An 18,758-nucleotide genomic window follows, 5' to 3' on the forward strand; every position below is an offset into this window, starting at 1 on the left:
AAGGAGGTTTCAGACTTCAGTGACGTCTCCCCTCAGTCTCCTTTTCTTCAGGCTGAACAGACCAAGTGACCTCAGCTACCCCTTGTGTGACTTCTCCTCAAGGCCCTTCACCATTGTGGTAGCCTGCAAGTGAGACACATGGCAGGTAGAGCAATGCTCTGGGCAGGGTCTGCTCTGCAGCAGCCTGCCAGCTGCCTAGCAGATACACAGCAAACTGCTGATAACCAGGTGCTGCTGGGGAACGTACAGGGAGCCTGGCAATTACCCATCAGGTACTTATTAGACAGGTGCTGTTCTGGCCAAGCAGAGGAAGATTATATTCAAGCTCAAGACAAGCTTATTGAAGCACAAGACAAGCAGCATACAGTTCAATGTAAAAATTTCAATCACAGAACAGTTTCCAAATAAAAATTACTTCTTTTGCTATTTTTATAACTTTTCCTCTCAGAAGCATTTGACTGCTGGCCTCCTTTAAAACTAACCACTGAGCTTCATTCTAGATCATGAAGCTGTGAGGCAAATCACTTAAATGCACTATTAATTAGGAAAAGAGCCAGAATCATCTTTAGCAGAAAATCTCCAGGCTTACCCAAGAGCTGTATTCTGTCCAGAATTGTGATTTACCTGTACCCATAATTTCACAGGGAAGACTTCCAACGAGTATGTCAGAAGAAGCTACTCTTTGGCCTAAAATGCAGTGTCCAAACTTTCCTCACATGCTTTCTGGCAATAGGTAGCCATCTCTGGTAAACCTTTTTTATGACATGCCTCAATATATAGCCTGGCTTTTCTTCCTTTCCAAGTGCCAAGGCTCCAGATGAACTCCTTCACAGCCAAAGAAGACACTGCCACATTCAAGGGGGACAAAGAGACTTCACTGGCCCTTCACTTCAGCAACATTTCCAGAGACAGGGGCAAGACTAAGTTACAGCATTCCAGGTCCTGGTGAGGAGACCACAGCCTGACTACAACCCATGGGAAGCCAGACAAGTGTTTGCTCCTCTTCTGAGAAGAAGCCAGAGTATAAGAACATGAAAATTCCTGGGCCTGTCCATGTCCATTGTGCTCCATGTACTGAAGAAAGGTACCATCAGTGACCCTTTTGGTCATTTGGGGAGGTTTAGGTTAGATAAAAGGAAAAATTATTTCCCTGGAAGGGTGGCCAGGCATTGGAATAGGCTGCCCAAGGAAGTGGCAGAACCACCACCCTGGAAATGTTCAAAAGATGTGTGGATGTGGCATTTAGTGCTATGGTTTACTGGTGAACATAGCTATGCTGTGCTAAAGGTTGGACCTGATGATCTCAGAGGTCTTTTCCTATGTTCATAATTCTATCATTAGCAAAGCCAAGCCCAGCCTTGATCACAACCATGAACATTGTCCATCTGTCCCTTGTCATTGGAGTAGCTGGTCTGCTGCAGACAGGTAAAGGAAATGGAAGAGGATTAGCAGATAGAGAGAGCGCCTCTTGTTGAGCTTCAAACTGTGCTTTAGGTAAGATCCAAACCAACATTTGTTGTGTTGCTCTTTTCCTAGTGGAGAGCAAGACCAGCATTTCTAGGTCTAGTTTCAAAGCAGCAATCTAGTATCCTTACTGGGACCTATCCTGAACTAAATCCTTCCACATGGTTGATCCTCCTCTAAGTCTTGATAAAATCTAAATAACATGACCATGCTCCTGCTCTCATCCAAAGCAGGTGTGGAGCTTTGCTGGAATTTCTTGTCCCATCTGGCCCTGTAAACACAGCACCAGCACTGGCCATCTTCATCTGCATGATCACAACCACTAGAAGGAAGGACTTGTATTGTGATATAAAGGTAGCAGCATCTACTGTGGCTCAGAGAAGTATCTGGTGATTCCCCCAAGCCCTCCAGGAAAAGGGTGGGGAACTGGGCTTGTACAAGTTCAAGACTTTCAGGTGTATCACAGTATGGGAATCCTTTTTTCATGGCACTTAGTGAGTCAGCTCCCTTTTGCAAGCTTATCACGTTAAATCACTATTTTTCTGCATCTCAGCAGGGTTTGCTCAATATGAAAACAGACTACACAGGGCATTAACTTGTCTGTCCTGGACCTGCTCCAGCAAAATACAGAATTCCCAGCGTGTGAGAAAAATTCCCACCAGGAGCATTGCTCTTTGTGAAATGACTATATCGAGTGTTGGTCTCTTGGGGATTTTTGCAGTGAATGTTGTTGGCAGTGCATTTTTTGCAAAGATCAAACCCTTTGGGAAAACATTTCAGGATACATTGAATTTAACAACTCATTCTGCAACTTCCATGAAAGAACAGTTCTTGGTCCATCCTTACTAACTCAAAACTCTGAAGCAAGTTTTCCCTTGGGCAGGTTTACACAAAAATAAAAGAAGCACTGAATTTTCCACATAGTATTAGAAAGTGAAAGCTGTGAGCTCAGGCCCAAGTTCTAGTCACCTCCAGCATGTTATCAGTTAAATTGGCCCCCTTGGTCAATGGCACAAGCAAAGTCATCTGACTGAATTCTATTTCATAGTGAGCTAAGGTTAGATAATAAAAATACATTGTATTTGTCGGAAGCTGAAAGTGCACTCATGGACCTTCAGTGGCTTGCGGTAACTTGTTATGTCACTGTTGAGTGGGTTTGCATCCGAGCCTTGAGATTTCTTTGTGATTTTCAAATCTTTCAGCTGCTTGTAATGAAACAATTCACATACCACAAAAAGAGAAAAACAATTAGACAGTTAACCAATAAAGAGGCCTATATGGGCCCATATACTCACCAGTGCATTTAAAGCGATGCTGTTTTACAGACTAACAGCAATTAGTTAACATTTGGGCACCTTGTATTTGAAGTTTCAATGCATTATTTTTGATTGCATAAATTTAACCAAGGAAAACTCTTTTGGTTAATAATTGCATATTCTGGTTGTAGATCCACTGGGAGCCCTCCCCAGTCCCTGACCAGGAAGCAACACCCTGTTGTACCAGAGCTGATCCAAGCAACACGCGACACGCTGCGTATTTGCAGATGAGCAGTCGTGTGCCACCCAGGCCACACAGAGTCACAGCAGGGCTGTCTCCAGCCTCATGCATGCACTGCTCCCAGCAAGGGACAGGAATCCCAAGTCCCATGCCTCGCTGCAGCCTTTGCAACACAGCCTTTATTTCAGAAGTGCTTCCCTCTTCTGTCTGCTTTGCAGTGATGTGTGATCACCCCACAAGCACTGATCTGCTCCTGGTTGTGTGACCACACTGCCATTGAAGTTTCCTCCTCTCAGGCCGCAGCACTGGGCCAGCCAAAGCAGGGATGCTGGCAGTCTGAATAGCACAGGGACCATCTGGAGAGGGAAACATGTACGCTGGCAGCATTGGCAGCTACTGTGTGGTGAGCTAGCCCTGCCCAGCTCTACCCTCACAGCCAGATAGGGACAATGCACCTTGGCCCATGGGTCTCACTGAACATCAGATCCCAGGCTCACCTGTGCATCATTCATCTCTTACACACTTTTTTTTCCTCTCCAACTTCCATCACAAATGAGGACAAATGTGCTCTGGGCAAAAAGTTTCTGAGAGCTTTCTTCCCTACTCAGATGGTGGAAAGCATGCAAGTTTTGGCACCCTGCCCCATTTTCCCCAAGACAGCCAGACCTCTTGTCTCTTATTGTCTTTCATTTTCCCCCAAGGCATTTCAAAATAAATAAAGACAGGTGCCAAAGTCTATTTGCTCTTGCTTCCTAAACTTTTTGCATTTATCATAACACAGACCAGTGCTTTATTACACGAGTTGCCTATTTCCTCACATAGGCATCCCATATCTGAACCTCAAACTCTCTGCCTAGAAAAACAACTCCAGGGCAAAAGCAGAAAAGGTTTCCCTTTGCTATTTCAAATGCATTGAACAAACACCAACAGCTTCACTTGTCCCAAAGGGACCAAATTAATTTAATATTTCCTAGGATAAAAGGCCTTGGTCCAAGCAGTTCTCCCTCTTGCAAGCCCTGAGACAGTAAAACCTAGTGTGGCGCAAGTACTCTCTAAAGCAGCATAAGAGAAAAGTCTTTGGGCAACTAGGAGAAGAAAGAGCTCAGAAAAAAACATTGTCTCCCATTCAAGGGAAAGACCCAGGCTGAAGATCCTCCTTTCAAAAAGATGGGAGTCTCCCAAAGATCGAGGTTTACTTCCCAAATATATACAGCTGCTCTTCAGGCTGGCTCTGCACAGCAGTTGCTGTGTCTTATTCTGGGCTGTTCTTATAAGTGTTGCTATTGCACTGATCAGAAAAGCATCTCCCACACTGTGTCATTCATTGTGTGACCACTCAACAAGGCCACCTGAACCTGATGGTGTCTGCTGGTGGTGGCACTCTTTTGCAGGTGCCCCAGCCCAGTGCAGTCTCATCTGTAGCCACTGCCACTTCCTTGGCAAATCAGGACTCCTATGAAGCCCATATGGTTGTTCTTGCCCTGAAATTCCCCTGCCCTTTCTCAGGCTACTTCCACTTCATTATCTGTAAGTAGTCTCTCTGGCTCTTTCCTTGCTGGAGGAGAAAGAGATTTCCCCACATTTCAATCTGCTTGATCCAAGACCATACCTAGGGGCATCTTACTAGGACATGTGATTAAAGAAGGTATCTCCAGGCAGAGATAGTAGCTCTGCTATGCTGTGACTACAAGAACCCGAATTTCATGTGTAATATAGAAGAACTCACACTGTCAGGTAGGAGATCAATCCTGCCTCTTCCATGGCCTCTTATGTCGTGTTCTTTCATAGAATCATAAAATGTTTGGGGGTTAGAAAGGACCTTAAAGATAATTTAATTCCAACACCCTGCCATGGGCAGGAACATACTTTCCAGCTGAACAGGTTGCTCCAAACCTTCTTTGCACTGAAGGCCTTCAGTATAAAACACTTGTGGACCCTCACTTCACTGGACCATTTGTCTGATGAGCATCAGCCTCTCCACTAGAACAACTTGCTATTTCAAGGCTGAGAGCTAGCTTCATTTGCCTAAACACAGGTGAACAAGCCATTGCCAGCTGCCAACAGCATCTGAGGCATTGGCACAGTGACAATTGTACCCTACTGCAGCAACAGCCAGAGGCCATACCAAGCACCTAAGGATGCCTCAAATGGCACTACATGTTTAGGTGTAGGCAACTGAATCAGGTCCACAGCATGTACAAAGCACACTTCTTGCCTTGGGCAAAAGTGCCAGCCTTGTACTCAACCAACTACAACCTCAGTTCAGTAAGCCAAACCAGAGATGTCCACATGCTTGGGAAGCAGCATTTTGGGGTGTCCAGTGTGGCAGAAAGAGCTGCATGCCCCAAAGCCTTCATTTGAAGGGACACAGTCTGAAATCTTGTCATGCATAGAGCACCAAAAGCTACAGGGGCAAGGTGCTGAGCTTGGAGCTGTAGGCTGATGCAGCAGCCTCCACTTTGATTTCTCTCAGTAGTAAGTTTACTTCAATGGTTGATGCCATTTTAGAATGTTGCCTTATATTCATTTCTCTTTTTTATCTGTGCAATAAGTTTAAAAATGCCATATGCCTGTTTTTATATTCCTCAGGCTTCATCCCCACACACACTCCATGCACACAGTTACCAGTTGAGTAAGGAATGCGACGCATTTATCTGTGGCTCGGCACAGACACTGGTATACCAATGCATACATCCAGTGTGGGCGTATGAGAGATATAGATGCCATATGGAAATCACATCTGACACATACAGCTTGGGACAAATGGGAGAAAAATCTGTGCCGCTCACGTGCACCGTGAAAAGAACTTTTTCTGAAAATTGTTAGCTTTGGCTTTATAACTCTCTGATACACCAAAGCACAGATGCCAGCTTGTTATCAGAAATGAGTTGGAGGGAGAGATGGGACTTGACTGTGGCACAGAAGGAGAATTGGTCACCCTCAGCTTCCTCCCCTCACCCAGATTTGCAAACAGGCTGGACCCAGCCTAAGGAGGCAGCTGTGATACGCCCACCCACAGACTGGCAGCTCCACATCGGCATTCCCATGACTGCCAGGAAAGAGCTGGCTGCCATCCTGCCTCCCAGAGCTCCCTCCCTTCAGGGGACAATAAACACTTCACCTTCTAAAAACTGGATTGCCAGATACTTTATACAGCCAAATGATAACTGATAGGCAAAGAAGAGAAATCAAGCACAGCAAGGATTTTAAGGTGGGTTGAGAAAAAGATAAGTAAGAAATAGGATTTAATTATACAGATGTTATGGTGATTAGGGTCATCCAAGTAGGTAGATGGATTTGCAAATCCAAGAAGTTTTGCTCTGGTGACAACAATTTCTTCCCCCTCCATCTTGCCTCCATCTTGCCTCCTAGAAGGAACAGCCCTCAGAGTGCCTAGAGGGAGATGACCTTGGCAGTCCCCCTGCTCCTAATGACAAGAGGAGTTGTACCAGGACTGATGCAACTTGTTTGGATGCTCAGGGCAGGCTCAGCCCCCAGCAGCACTCAGGCAGTCTGAAGGGAGGCTGCTTTTCCAGGGGTGGGGAGTGAGGAGGAGGAAGACGTGATTTATGGAGGAGGCTGGCACTGATCCACCGATCCAGAGGTTTGCAAGTAGAAGGTTCTATCACCCACTCTCTATGCAAAGAGATTCATACCACCATCAGTGAAAGTCTGAACAAAGACCCAAGGGCTGGGCTGGTGGAGGGAACGTGTTGTTCTCTAGTGTGAAATTAATGTGGAGTTGAAAAAGTTGGGTTTTGGGTGGAGCTGGAGGGGTCATGCTTCCTGGTGGCTGTGGGTGATGCAGGCAGAGCCCTTCCCTCAAGCCCCACAAAACCAAAACTGCAACACCGGGAGCTGAACTGGGAAATTCATTTGTTTAACCCTTAGAATGCCACTTCTAACTGACTGCAGTTGCTCATAATCATCTCAGCTGAAGTGAAAAATTACAAAAGGTCCCAGTTTTTGTCTCCCCAGCACCAAACCTGTTTTTACAACTTAGAAAGTGCTTTGGGGGTGGTGGTATCAGTTGTTGGCATTTCCCATACAATCGTTTCCCTCAGCAACCATTATTCTCAGTCAACCCAATCCGACATGAAATCCTAGCACTAACACAGTCCTAGAGAGGGGACTAATTCTCCTTGATCCAGCAGTGATGGAGGAGGAAGAGGAGGAGGAGGAGGAAAAGGTCAGAAGACAGATGCAGGCCAGGTTACTAAAACAGAAGGGAACCAAAAGAGTCTCACAAAGCAAGGGCCAAGGAACGTGCCTGCTCTCCTTCTCCTTCAAGCAACTGCACAGCAAGGTACTGACTGTAAAAACAAACACAGCATTACAGTGCAGAGGCAGGAAAAACAAAATCCCAATCACACAGAGGCAGAGAAGAAAAAGATTAATCAACTTATGCCAAACCTAATAATAACATAGTACTCACCATTAGCCTCCCCAAAAGAGAGGAAAGGAAAACAAAGGCACTGAAACATTAAACACAGGAATTAATGGAAAATATCAGGCAAATGTAAGAATAACAAGGAGTGCAAGACTGTACACTGGCCTCCATTTCCCTTTTCGCCATTATGCATACAGAGACAGAAAGAAAAAGAAAGAACCATTCCCAGCCATAGTAATTCTGGAGTTTGTCTTTAGGAAAACTATTTGTAAGCCAATTGAACTAAGATAACTAAATTTTGTTCTTCTGAATGCTCTTGACTTGGTAGAGTGATTCTACTGAATTAGGTATGAAGTCAATGTGATTGCATTTGAATCCTGCTCTGACCTCTTGCAGAGAGAGAGACCTGCATTGCTGGAGCTCAGGAGCTCTTGGGGAAAAGCCTGAAGCGGAGCATGTTCATCCTTGAATGGCATCCTCCAGCCAGGCACGAGGACAGGCTTCTGCAAAGCCAGGCTGTTGGGTCTGCTGTGTTTTGTCCCACCCAGCATAGTGCCCAGGCTCAGGGCAACATTTTGCCATGTCTTTGGCAACTGTCCTGGCTGAGGGATGGAATTAATTTCACCCAGCTGTGAATCTCGATAGAGGAGACATTTCCAGATGAAATTGTCACCCAAGGGATGCTCTTGGCAGACAGTGCAGAGAAACAAGCCTTTCTAAGGTGAGATTCACCTCACCTTCAACAAGGTGTCTAAAGTAAATCAGGTGAGTCAGTTTCAACAAGTGCCAATTGCCCTCCATTGCATACTAAGGGACTGTGGTTGTCTAGTTCAGGTGAAGGTATATAGTAGTTTGAGAATAATTCCATCTCTAGTTTATTTCCTATGCACATATTCAGAGAATGCATTTATTTATATTTAATGTATTTTCTTGCATAAGAGCAAGAGAATGGGACTAAGCACATTCTCCTCAAGCAATGAGAACCAGAACTCACATTTGCTTTCCCTTCTAGCTCCCAAGCCTCTTTCTATTATGTTTTTTCCAACCTCAGCCCTCCCCACAGCCCCATCATCCTTTTAGTCCTGCAGTGATTCCTCCTAAATGGTCCCTTTCCTCTTCAATCCTTCCCACTGGCTATCCAGCCCACCCAGCCCAAGTTTCCTCAACCAGTCCTCTCACTCAGCAAATCCAAAGCTTGTCATTTTTCCCACTTTGCAAGAGCACTGAGACTGCAAGAGAAGTCCAGTCCCAATGTCTGTGTTCAGACATGGATGTGACAGGGAACCAGCAGCCAGGCTGGGGGAAAATCCCTGTTCACTCAGTTTCTCCCCTCAATTGCTCCTGCCATGCAGGAAGGAGGAAAGCTTTTATGGATGTAAGTCACAAAACCAGTAATTTATAAATGGATGAGAGTTTTGCAAGCACTGGCAGATTTCCACACTGATACTAAGGTACATCCCTGATGCAAGACCACCATCCTGCCAAATTTTGCATCCATGTCACAACGTGGGGGATGTAAAAATTCTCAGAAAAAAGGCCAACTGAGCTTTTTAATACTGCTATTTATTTCCCCACTGTTCCTCTTGGAAATGGATAAGTCTGGCTGGTTTTTTTTTTTCCTTTCTCACATTCCTCCACATCAGTGTAAAACACTTGAGACAGGTGAGGAAATTCTGACATGATTATGAAAACTGTCTACAGCAACTTCTGTAACAGAGGGGCTGTTCCCACTGGCTGTTCCCAACTAATAAAACACAGCATAGCATCATTTACTCACAATTCTCATTCAGCTCTGAAGCTCATATGACTGCTTCTAAAACTTTCCATGCCTGCTTTCCAATAGACAAATTATGCTCTCACAAAGAGATGGACTTTACTGACAACCATGCTAAATCTTACATAAACAAGGTAAAAAATTTACCCACACCACATCTTCATCCGGTTTATTCCTGGCCCTGATTCAGTAGATGTAAGTATGCTGAAACACTGAGTCTGTAGAGTCCATACCTTAAGGCATTCAACTCAGTATCCACACATGGTAGTTTGTAACATGCCTTTCTCAAAGAAACCACAGCAATGTTCTTAAAACTTGTTCAGAGTGCAAGAATGACATATAGAAAAAGGCTTTGAAAAGCTAAGGGAATATCCTAATATACTTTTAAGGAGATCTTCTTGTATGTGAGCATGTGAATGGGCTTCCTGGGTTCTGGTCCTCCCTCTTGTACAGATTCTGTTCACTTCCTACACCTATAAAATCCTACACTCAGTGTCACATCAGCTATTTTTCTCACATAGAATCATTAAGCTAGTCATTAAGTTTCTCCAAAGCAAGGTCACCCCTATCTGCATACTTCTGAGGGTCCAACCTACACTAGAAGTTGGGGATTCGGCTTCCACACACAATTTCCTGCAGTATTTCACTCTCCCCACCACTTATCTAACCCTGACTTTCCTTGCTGCTCTTTCAACCAAACCTATTTCCCCGCCATGGTCCTGGAAAGCAGATGGTTTCCTTCCATTATGCAACAATCTTACAGATATCTGAAGGCTGTTACCACACTAATTCCCAGCCCTCTTTTCTTTCCATTAAATCAGGCTTGTCATTCAGATTTTCTACACAGCACAGGACTTCCAGATCATAGACCAATGGCATGGATCTCTTCTGAATACCTTCCACAGGCTGACTTTTGTCACTAAGCTCAGTCTTCACAACCACCAGCTATGTCATAGCAGAGGATCCACTAACAGTGGGCAGGATGGACAACTGAGGGAGCATGTCAGGCAAGACTTCTCCATGCACACAGAATCATAGACTGGTTTGGGATGGAAGGATCCTAAAGATCATCTAGTTCTAACCCCCCTGCCATGGGCAAGGACACCTTCCACCGAGTTGCTCAGAGCTCCATCTTACCTGTCCTTGAACACTCTCTGGGATAAAGCACCCACAACTTTTCTGGACAATTTGTTCCAGGGTCTCACCACCCTCATAGTAAAGAATTTCCTCCTAATATCTAATCTAAACCTACCCTCTTTCTTGAACCCATTCCCCCTTGTTGTGTCACTACATACCCTTATAAATCATCTCTCCAACCTTGTTTCTTGTAGGTTCCCTTCAGGTACTGGAAGGCCATGCTTGGGTCACAGAGTGTAGTTCATAGCAGGGGCCGTGTAATGAGGTCGGTGTTGTTGCCATGGTCCTTACAGCTCTCTCAAGGCTGTATGGCAGAAATAGAGTTAGAATATTGACTGAGGCTCTTAAATTAGCCTGCCCAGGTGGAAAAAGAAATAACACATGCCTTTCAGGAGGGGATGAATAAGGATAGGCAGAGTGCACCCTTGAACAATGTGAGAAGGAGCTGACAAAAAGGCCCAAAGGTGTGACTCATGATTGAATAGTTGGAGGACATTAGTTTTTGGTTCATGGCATGTGGAATGAGTGCCCAGCAGACAGGATACCCACCAGACCTCTCCTGGGAGCTGGTAATCCCCACCCAGTGGCACCAGTCAGGCTCTTGCATCAGTACCACAAACCATAGAAGGGCACCTTGCCAAGTGTTTTTTTCAGGGTGTCCATATACTTGGCACGGCTACACTTACCAATTTTCAGCAGGCTTCGAGCCTTTCCTCGCATCATCCTCTCAAACCACAGAGCCTGGAATATCTCTACTTCTGCTTATATAATACTCCCAAATTGGCTTTCACATTCTGTGTGAACCACACACAAAACCTTTGCCTTAAAGCAAAACACCCTTCTCAAGCAACAAGGAACCATAACAGGCACTGGGTTTACAGGACCGGATTCCCACTGCTCAGCGAAGGGCAGCCCCACGCCACATCATCCCCTGTGTGCAGGGCTTGGGGAGGTGTGTGACAGGAAGCAGCTTTTCCCCAAACACCTACTGCTCCCCCAAACTGCCCCAGCATGCATATAAATCACTGCAGCTGTGTCAGAAGACCAGGAATGCATCACGGAAACCCTTCCCCTGTAACCATAGCTGGGTGCAACGTTTGCAAGTGTAAAGCGCTTATGTTTGTGCAACAGCGTTTCCGTACACTGTGTTCCACCTGGAGCATGGGAAGAGGAGTTCACTGTGACCCTGTCACAGCATCATATTTAGGCACAATCACACTCTGCTGTCATGAAGGAGGTGAGGGAGGGAGCGGGGAGCTGAAAACTCTCGTTTAGTGCCAGCTGAAGCAGTAAGTGACAAAATTCAGGTTTCCACCCACTTTCTTCTAAATTTGACATTTTGCAGCTATCATTTTCCACAAATCTGAGGAAAACACACTTTTAGGAATAGCAGCATGACTCTAGTCCACAAAACTCTTAGAATTCAAGTCACTTTATTGATAAATGTGCCAAACAGCAATGCAGGCAGTTAAGAGAGAACATCGGGAAGAGTACTGTAGAGGTCAGTGCAACAGGACTGCAGGAAGGACACCACTGTGACTGCCAGCTTGTCAACAAAAATACTCAGATGCACATCAAAGTCTTTGTTTGAGGGTAAATCTGTTATCATTCTAAAAAATATGTGACGAGCTCCATTTTAGTAAGGGATATAGACACCTCTATTTAATCTCCCCTTAAGCAGAGATAAAGAATGCTTTTATTAGCTCGACTGTCTCTTTATTGTCGCTACTACCTGGCACATGGCAAAGCAAATGGAGGAGAGACCAGACAGCAAACTAGGCTGGGAACTTGCCTGCCATTTGTCAACTTTGTCATGGATGTTTTTTTAATAGATTAAATCCAATGGCAGAAAGGCAGGTAGCTAATGAAACTAATGAAAATGCTGCACAGGTGGAGTGACCTGCAATCAGGTGGTGTGTGGGGTTTAAGGCTAAGACATACTCCACAGCCCAAGGGTCCTTGGAGAGCTATGAGGAGCTGTCCCTGTCTCCCACTGCACTGTGGAATAGCTCAGTGCTCCATGAAAAGAAACATGGCCCAGGGACTGACCGTACAGCAGATCATTGAAGCTGGGGTAGAGGGATCCAGATAACATTTCACTGTTCCAGTTAATCACTCTGCAAAGTGCAACAGCTAGTCATGAGGAATAGGGAAGAAGCCATCTCAAAATGTTCAACAACCTGGCAACTGAAGGAACATTCAGGACCCATAAGAAAGCAAAGAAATACGTATCCAAATCTACTAGATGAAGAGTTGCATATTGCTTCCCCATTATTTTGCATATCTTTCAAGGGAAAGTTTTCAATCACATCTGTTCCACTAATTTAAGTTAAAGAATAATGGAGTCAGCTCAAAACTGCATTTCTCAATTATAAAATTATTTTTCACCAAAAAAAAAAATACAAACAGGAAGGCGAATGGAAAGGAAATGTGTAATCCCAAACTGCAGCTCCTGAAACAGATGGAGCTGAAGATGACTTCACAGAGAAGAATCAGACTCTTCTGCACCTGGGGAGCTCAGCAAAGTAGAGGCATTGTAGCAGTGTCCTACCACTGCTGCTTTGTGCGGCAACAAGAGTTTGTGATCCCTCTGCTCTGCTGCAGCTCCAGCTGCAAAGGTATGTGATACTGTGATACACATCTGCCAGGGCTCCATCAGTGCTAACACACCTAATGGTTGCATTAAACACTTCCCATCCTTGCCAGAAGCAATTTTGCAAAGGTGTAGATTGGAGTTTTGTCCTCCACTTGGCATTTATCCTGCCTCAAATGCAGTAAGATATTTTTAAAGGTAAATATGTTTCCTTAGTCAAAAAAACCACCATAGTCAGAGATTGTTACAAACTTATAGATGTTGCCAGACAAAACCTTACCAAGATCACAAGATTTGTGTAGCAGAATTCAGAATTTGCTGTTTGGCTACATACTACCCTATGTTGCAAGGTCCCAAGATATCTGGGGCCTCCAGAAGCTCTGAAAATAAAATAGCATACTTAAAATAGCAGTATGTTTCAATAAAGCTACCAGTGTTATTAATTATATTGCTATTCTATCAATACTCCAATTGATTATTAGTACCATTAATTATGAAAGTAAAGTAATAATAAGCCAAACTGAACTAAAACTGATTTTTTAAAATGGAGATTGGTGAAATCTCTTGCACTTTAGGCAGTTGGCGGAACAAATCGATGTTAGTCTGTGAAGAAGCAGCTCATTTGCTAACAAGTCATCAGAAAGGCTGACAAAAGTCAGTACATGGAGCACTACTGTATTTGTAATAGTTCCAAAGGACAGTATCTGGATAAACAGCTTTAAGCCTATCCTTATAGTACCTTTTTTTTCTGAAAAATAGATCAAAATTGTCTCCTTTGGTAGCTAAAAGTAGCTGCTTTCTAGGGTTTAAAAAATGTGGTATTGACCTAGACAGTCCAAATGTAAGTTAAAGTCAACACTGAGAGCGGCCCAAAGCAAAACCTCGGACCTAAATAACTCCAGTTTTAAGAAGTTCTAAGTCTGGTTCATATAGATGCTCACATAAGAGGGAGGTGCTCTCTGAGCTTCCTTTGTCCTGAGGACTTCCATAAGTCCTGCCAGTGGTGACATGCAGGTTGCACCTATGTGTCAGGCAGCCCTCCCCATCACCTGCACCACAAGGACGGTTTCTGGCTTGCTTTTGGCTCTCAGCCACCAGCCCTCAGGCTGGCTCAAGAGCTCTCTGGTTGTGGAGTTCCCTGAAAAGGAGAGTGCTGCTCTCAGGGGTGACCTTACATGGCAGGCACCTGTGTGTATCTCCCACCTGTCTGTCACTGCAGAAATGAGCTCCTTGATGTGAAGACCTGCTCAGACCTTCCCATGACTTGCAGCCCCAATAGTCACTTCAGCCTCCATCAGTCTCCTGTTTTTGTTGTTGCTGCTTCTTTGGAGGGGTGTGGGAGAAGTCAACACTCATGTATGAAAACAGAACTCACTTTATGTTACATCAGTAGCCTATTGACATGGAACAGCACAGTAAGCTTTCTTGCTGATAAATAAAAATTTTTAGTTTAACTGATGGTTGTATATTCATCATTCTTGATACCCAGCAAACATTCTGGTTGTCAAGCAGGTAATATGTGACACATCTGCCCTGTTTATCACTCAGGCTACACTAACTCAAGCACCTCATCCTTGTCTTCATTCTTTGCCCACCCTCTCAAAAGGTCTGATTGATAGTATGGCTATATTTGCATATTTGTAATGTATTTTCTTTTTACTTCCAACAGTACTAGTCTAATAGTGGACTTCTGAAAACTTCTAAAACCGCAGCTTACACTTAGTACCATTGTTAATTACAACCATTTGCTACCTGCTAATATAATAAACACATGCTTAGGGTTATATTCAGACTACCTAAAATAGCCATTAACACTCCAGCATTGGAGCCAAAGCTCAGGGAGACAGGGGCAGTTTGGCTTGGCTCCCCGCAGAGCCTTTGGAGACAAATAGTCGCAGTGTCCACATTAGGCACTGTATAAGTACTGGTTAGAGAACACAGCCCCTATATCTCTGTTGGCTGGACAAAAAGCCAGCTCTGTAGCCCTGCAGAACCAGTGGCTTTTTCAGCTCTCCATTCCCATGAATTTAGGATGTGTATGTAAGTGCAACTCATGTGGAGCTCTCTAAAAAGCAGACAGAGTACTGCTTGAAGGGTCCCATTCAGAGAGAGTAGAATTTTAGCTACGTTTGTATCTAGAATTATTTAAGCCTGTCAGGCACTTATAAAACCTTTTCAGAGCAATTTAGAGAATTTACTCAAGCTACTGAGTGCATCTTGCTACATTATTGGAATAGATTCAGAAGTCAAACAGTTCTTATGTGATCATGACAATTTCTGATTAATTAAACTATGTTCTTTACATCCAAAAGTACATGAAACCTGACTCCAACCCCAGCTTTCAGCTTTCACAATCAACAAGTACAAAAGTGTGGTTCTTTCCTCTTCCACCAAGATTTAATGAATTTCCTTTTGGAACTGTTAAAAATAAGAACAGCAACTGAAATATCAACCTTATAATAAGATTGGTTTATACACTCATTACTTTAGCAAAAACTGGAAAGAACACAGGCAAATATAGAGAAGATTTTCAGTGCTGGGTCTCACTTGCAATTGGATTTCAGACTCACAAAACTGATACAATGCCACATGCTTTGTCCTGGAATCATTATTTTTCCCAGCTCTCCCCTCAAAATTGCCACAAGGTATAACATTACCCCAGCCTAAACATGGAAAGAGACAGAGGAGAAAACTGACACTTTTGGGTGATGACTGGACAACCAGTAGTATCAGTTCACAAGCAGTAGGGCTGCAGGGCAGACAGGAATAGAGAAGGCTGTAGAGCCAAGAGGAAATAGGTGGTCCCCAATGCTCCCAGCAGAGGGGAGGCTTTGGGTAGCAGTGCAGGAGGAAGAGCATTGTAACTGGCTGAGCTTTTTCATTTCATAAGTAGAAACTCTTATGCTATGTAATGCTTCCCTGACCACGCAGCCCCTGACTGATATGGGTGATTTCTGCAAGTAGAAAATATGCAGGTGTGCACCCCTTTGGCTGAGCTCATGTCAGGCAGCTGCTCTGCACAAACCCCACACTACACCAGGACCCTGGGCCCTTGCTTACAGCTTACCCACATGGGTTCGAATCCCAAGGAAATCAGGGAGTCTGAGTAGCACTGGAATCCACGTGTGGTGGGAAACTTACCCTCTCAAGCAAAGGGGAGGATGGATTTATTTTTAAAATTCACCTCTTGCTTTTTCCACTATAAATAGTCCTGCTATTTCATTTCCAAGGTTCTATCAAAAATTCCCATATCTTGATAACTGGACAAGATCAAGAGACAGTAATTGAATGTGTGTAGCAAAATAGGAAGGACAACTGGGAATGAGAGAATTTCAAATAAGCCTGAGTCTGGAGAAAGAGATGGGGAAAGTTCCTCACATCCCGTGATTGACTAAGAGAGAGATTGCTGAGGGAAAGGCAATGGACGACCTGACAAAGAGCTATGTTGTACGTGAGAACTGGGCAGATTTATACTGTGCAAAACTTTGACATTAGACAAACTGCCCCAGAAGGAATTTGGCCTATGGAACTAATCTGGAGAGATGACCAGGAGCACAAGAGAAGATGGGGAATGGCAAAAGGGAAGAACTCCTCAGCAAAGAGAAACAGATGACAAAATGAAAGTGTTGCAATGCCAGCTGGGAATCATACAATCATATAATGGTTTGGGTTGGAAAGGACTTCAAAAACAATCTAGTTCCAATCCGTCTGCCATGAACAGGGATACCTTCCACAAGGCCAGATTAGTCCCAGTCAAAACCAACTGGGGAATTTTCATTGGGAAGATCATTAGAGCACCTGCTGAATGAGGAAGCGGGAATTTGACACAGGAGAGCTTACAATGAAGAAAGGAAGCTGGCTGGTCATGGAGAGAAAGGTTGGAACAAGCAGCCAGATTTGGCACAGGATGAGGCAGAAGGATGTGTTGATCCTGTACACGGAAGTAAGCAGTGATTCTGAGCCCTTCATCAGGAAGTTAAAGGCTGTGCCAGGAAATAGACATAGAAAATTATTATTAAATTAAAACCCAGAAGGAGCTTTCACACTTGGCCTAATTTGGAAGAGCTGGATTTTGCAGCCTTGGAGTTCTTGTAATGTGCTTGGTGCATGTATATATTTGTACTTTAGAGCACAGGACAGGTTCAGTCTATTCCATGCCAGAAGCCAAGAGTGTGAAACCAGGGCTTTCCTTCTCTGTGATTTACAGCTTCTGAGTCTTCAGCTGAAAAGTTCATTGGCCTGTCTTGTTTGTGCTCCACATTACAGTACCTAATCTCACATCTGATCAGTTGTCAGACAAGGTTCATCAGAGCTGTCTCATCTCCATTACCTGCCCCCATCCCAGTTTTTCAAGCTTACTAATCCACCAGTTTCTCATTTCTGTGGGAGGAGACCTTGCATCACCTCTACAGGACTGACTTATTTTTACCTACATTTAATTTCATTGTGCTGTGTTTTCCACATATTTTGAACACTGATATATCTCTTACTTACTGTTTTTCTTTACTCAGTGAGACTTGGATAATCACTTTAACTTCCTTGGGACATGTCGCTGTCATTCATGAGTCACCATTCAGCAGAGTCCTTAGCAGGCCACTCCTTGGGGGTGCAGCTCTGGGAGGTCACCAGACAGCCAGGTGCTACTGAAGTAGCAGGAGAGAACAGACCTGACAGCAGTACTAAGAGGAGGGCAACAGTGCATACAGCCCCAGCGTTCAGCCGTGCTTCACAAGCTACACCAAGCTTCTTGTACAGCGCCCAGTGGTGTGCAGACACATCCCAGCCTGAGCAGAGCACTTTCCCTAGGGCTCCAAGATATTCCACACAGATTAGGAGTAGCTGAGAAGACTCATTTTTAAAACCAAAAAACTCATGGCATAACAGCCTTTTCCTCTCTCTTGCCTGTTCTGGTGGAAACACTCTTCTTACCCTTCTTCAAAACCTAGCTCCCCAAGCCAAGACCCCCAGCCCATATCTAATAGGATTTCTGATTCTCTTATTTCCCAAACCCCATACCGCTTCATACACAGTCTCAGTGCCTAAATTTCTGCTTTCCAGCTCATCCTACAATTACTTCACAGATGAAGCACTCACTGCTGACCTTTCATAGCCCCTTTCCCTTACTTTCTGAGCCCACCCCTCTCCACATCTTCATCAGAAAACATTGACTCCAACATTCTCTAAATTCCTCCCTGAAGTGCTCCAGGGATGGCCATAGAACAGATATCAGAGCCAAACTCACCATGTTACACAAGACCAAGTTAGCACCTCTGAGCTGATCCTTGCTTAGCCATAACAGCTCCTTTGCTCACCCACATTATTGCTGCACAAGGATTTCTTCTCTATCACTACGTTAGTGTTCCTTAAGTCCATTCAGTCCTAAGAGACTAGGCAGGAGCAGCTGATATCTTCCAGCCACCTCAAAACTAAGACATATGGAGAGAATTGCTGATGAATTTTGAGATGTATTATGTGACAGGTGCTTGTGGCTCTGGTTATCTGAAATGAGGGGGAAGAGGTGGAAAGGGTCTCAGATGGAGAGTTTCCTAGTGGAGGTTTAAATATGCCTAGCCATGAATCATTCTTTTCTATGCTGACCACAGAGCATCACATCTGTTGTTTTTATGGTCAAGAAAAATAAAAAAAGAAAATGACTAATACATCCTTATATAGACAAGCCACTTGAGTCAAGCCTAAAGCAGAGTCTGCTAATTGGACAAAACCATGGCTCATAATAGCATTTTAACATTTCTCCTACTTACTGTTTGTCTTTCGGTTAGTTACTGAAGGGTGTTAACCTAGAAGTGGTCACCGTGAGGGTTTGAAGTTACAGTAACACCCCATTAAGCAGTACATGGCAAATTTACTTCACACCTGGCTTGTCAGTGGTAGCATTTCACACT

The 18,758-nt window shown here is 44.2% G+C and overlaps 1 long non-coding RNA gene across 1 annotated transcript; it reads left to right on the forward strand.

Annotated features, from left to right (window-relative positions):
- Positions 1 to 11,511: 11,511 nt before the first annotated feature.
- Positions 11,512 to 14,262, forward strand: LOC128803514 (uncharacterized). Its single transcript, XR_008435739.1, has 3 exons — positions 11,512 to 11,551; positions 12,672 to 12,880; positions 14,075 to 14,262. It is a non-coding gene; the product is annotated as an uncharacterized LOC128803514 (long non-coding RNA).
- The last annotated feature ends 4,496 nt before the right edge of the window (positions 14,263 to 18,758 follow it).

Source organism: Vidua macroura, chromosome 2 (genome assembly GCF_024509145.1).
Source record: "Vidua macroura isolate BioBank_ID:100142 chromosome 2, ASM2450914v1, whole genome shotgun sequence".
NCBI lineage: Eukaryota > Metazoa > Chordata > Aves > Passeriformes > Viduidae > Vidua > Vidua macroura.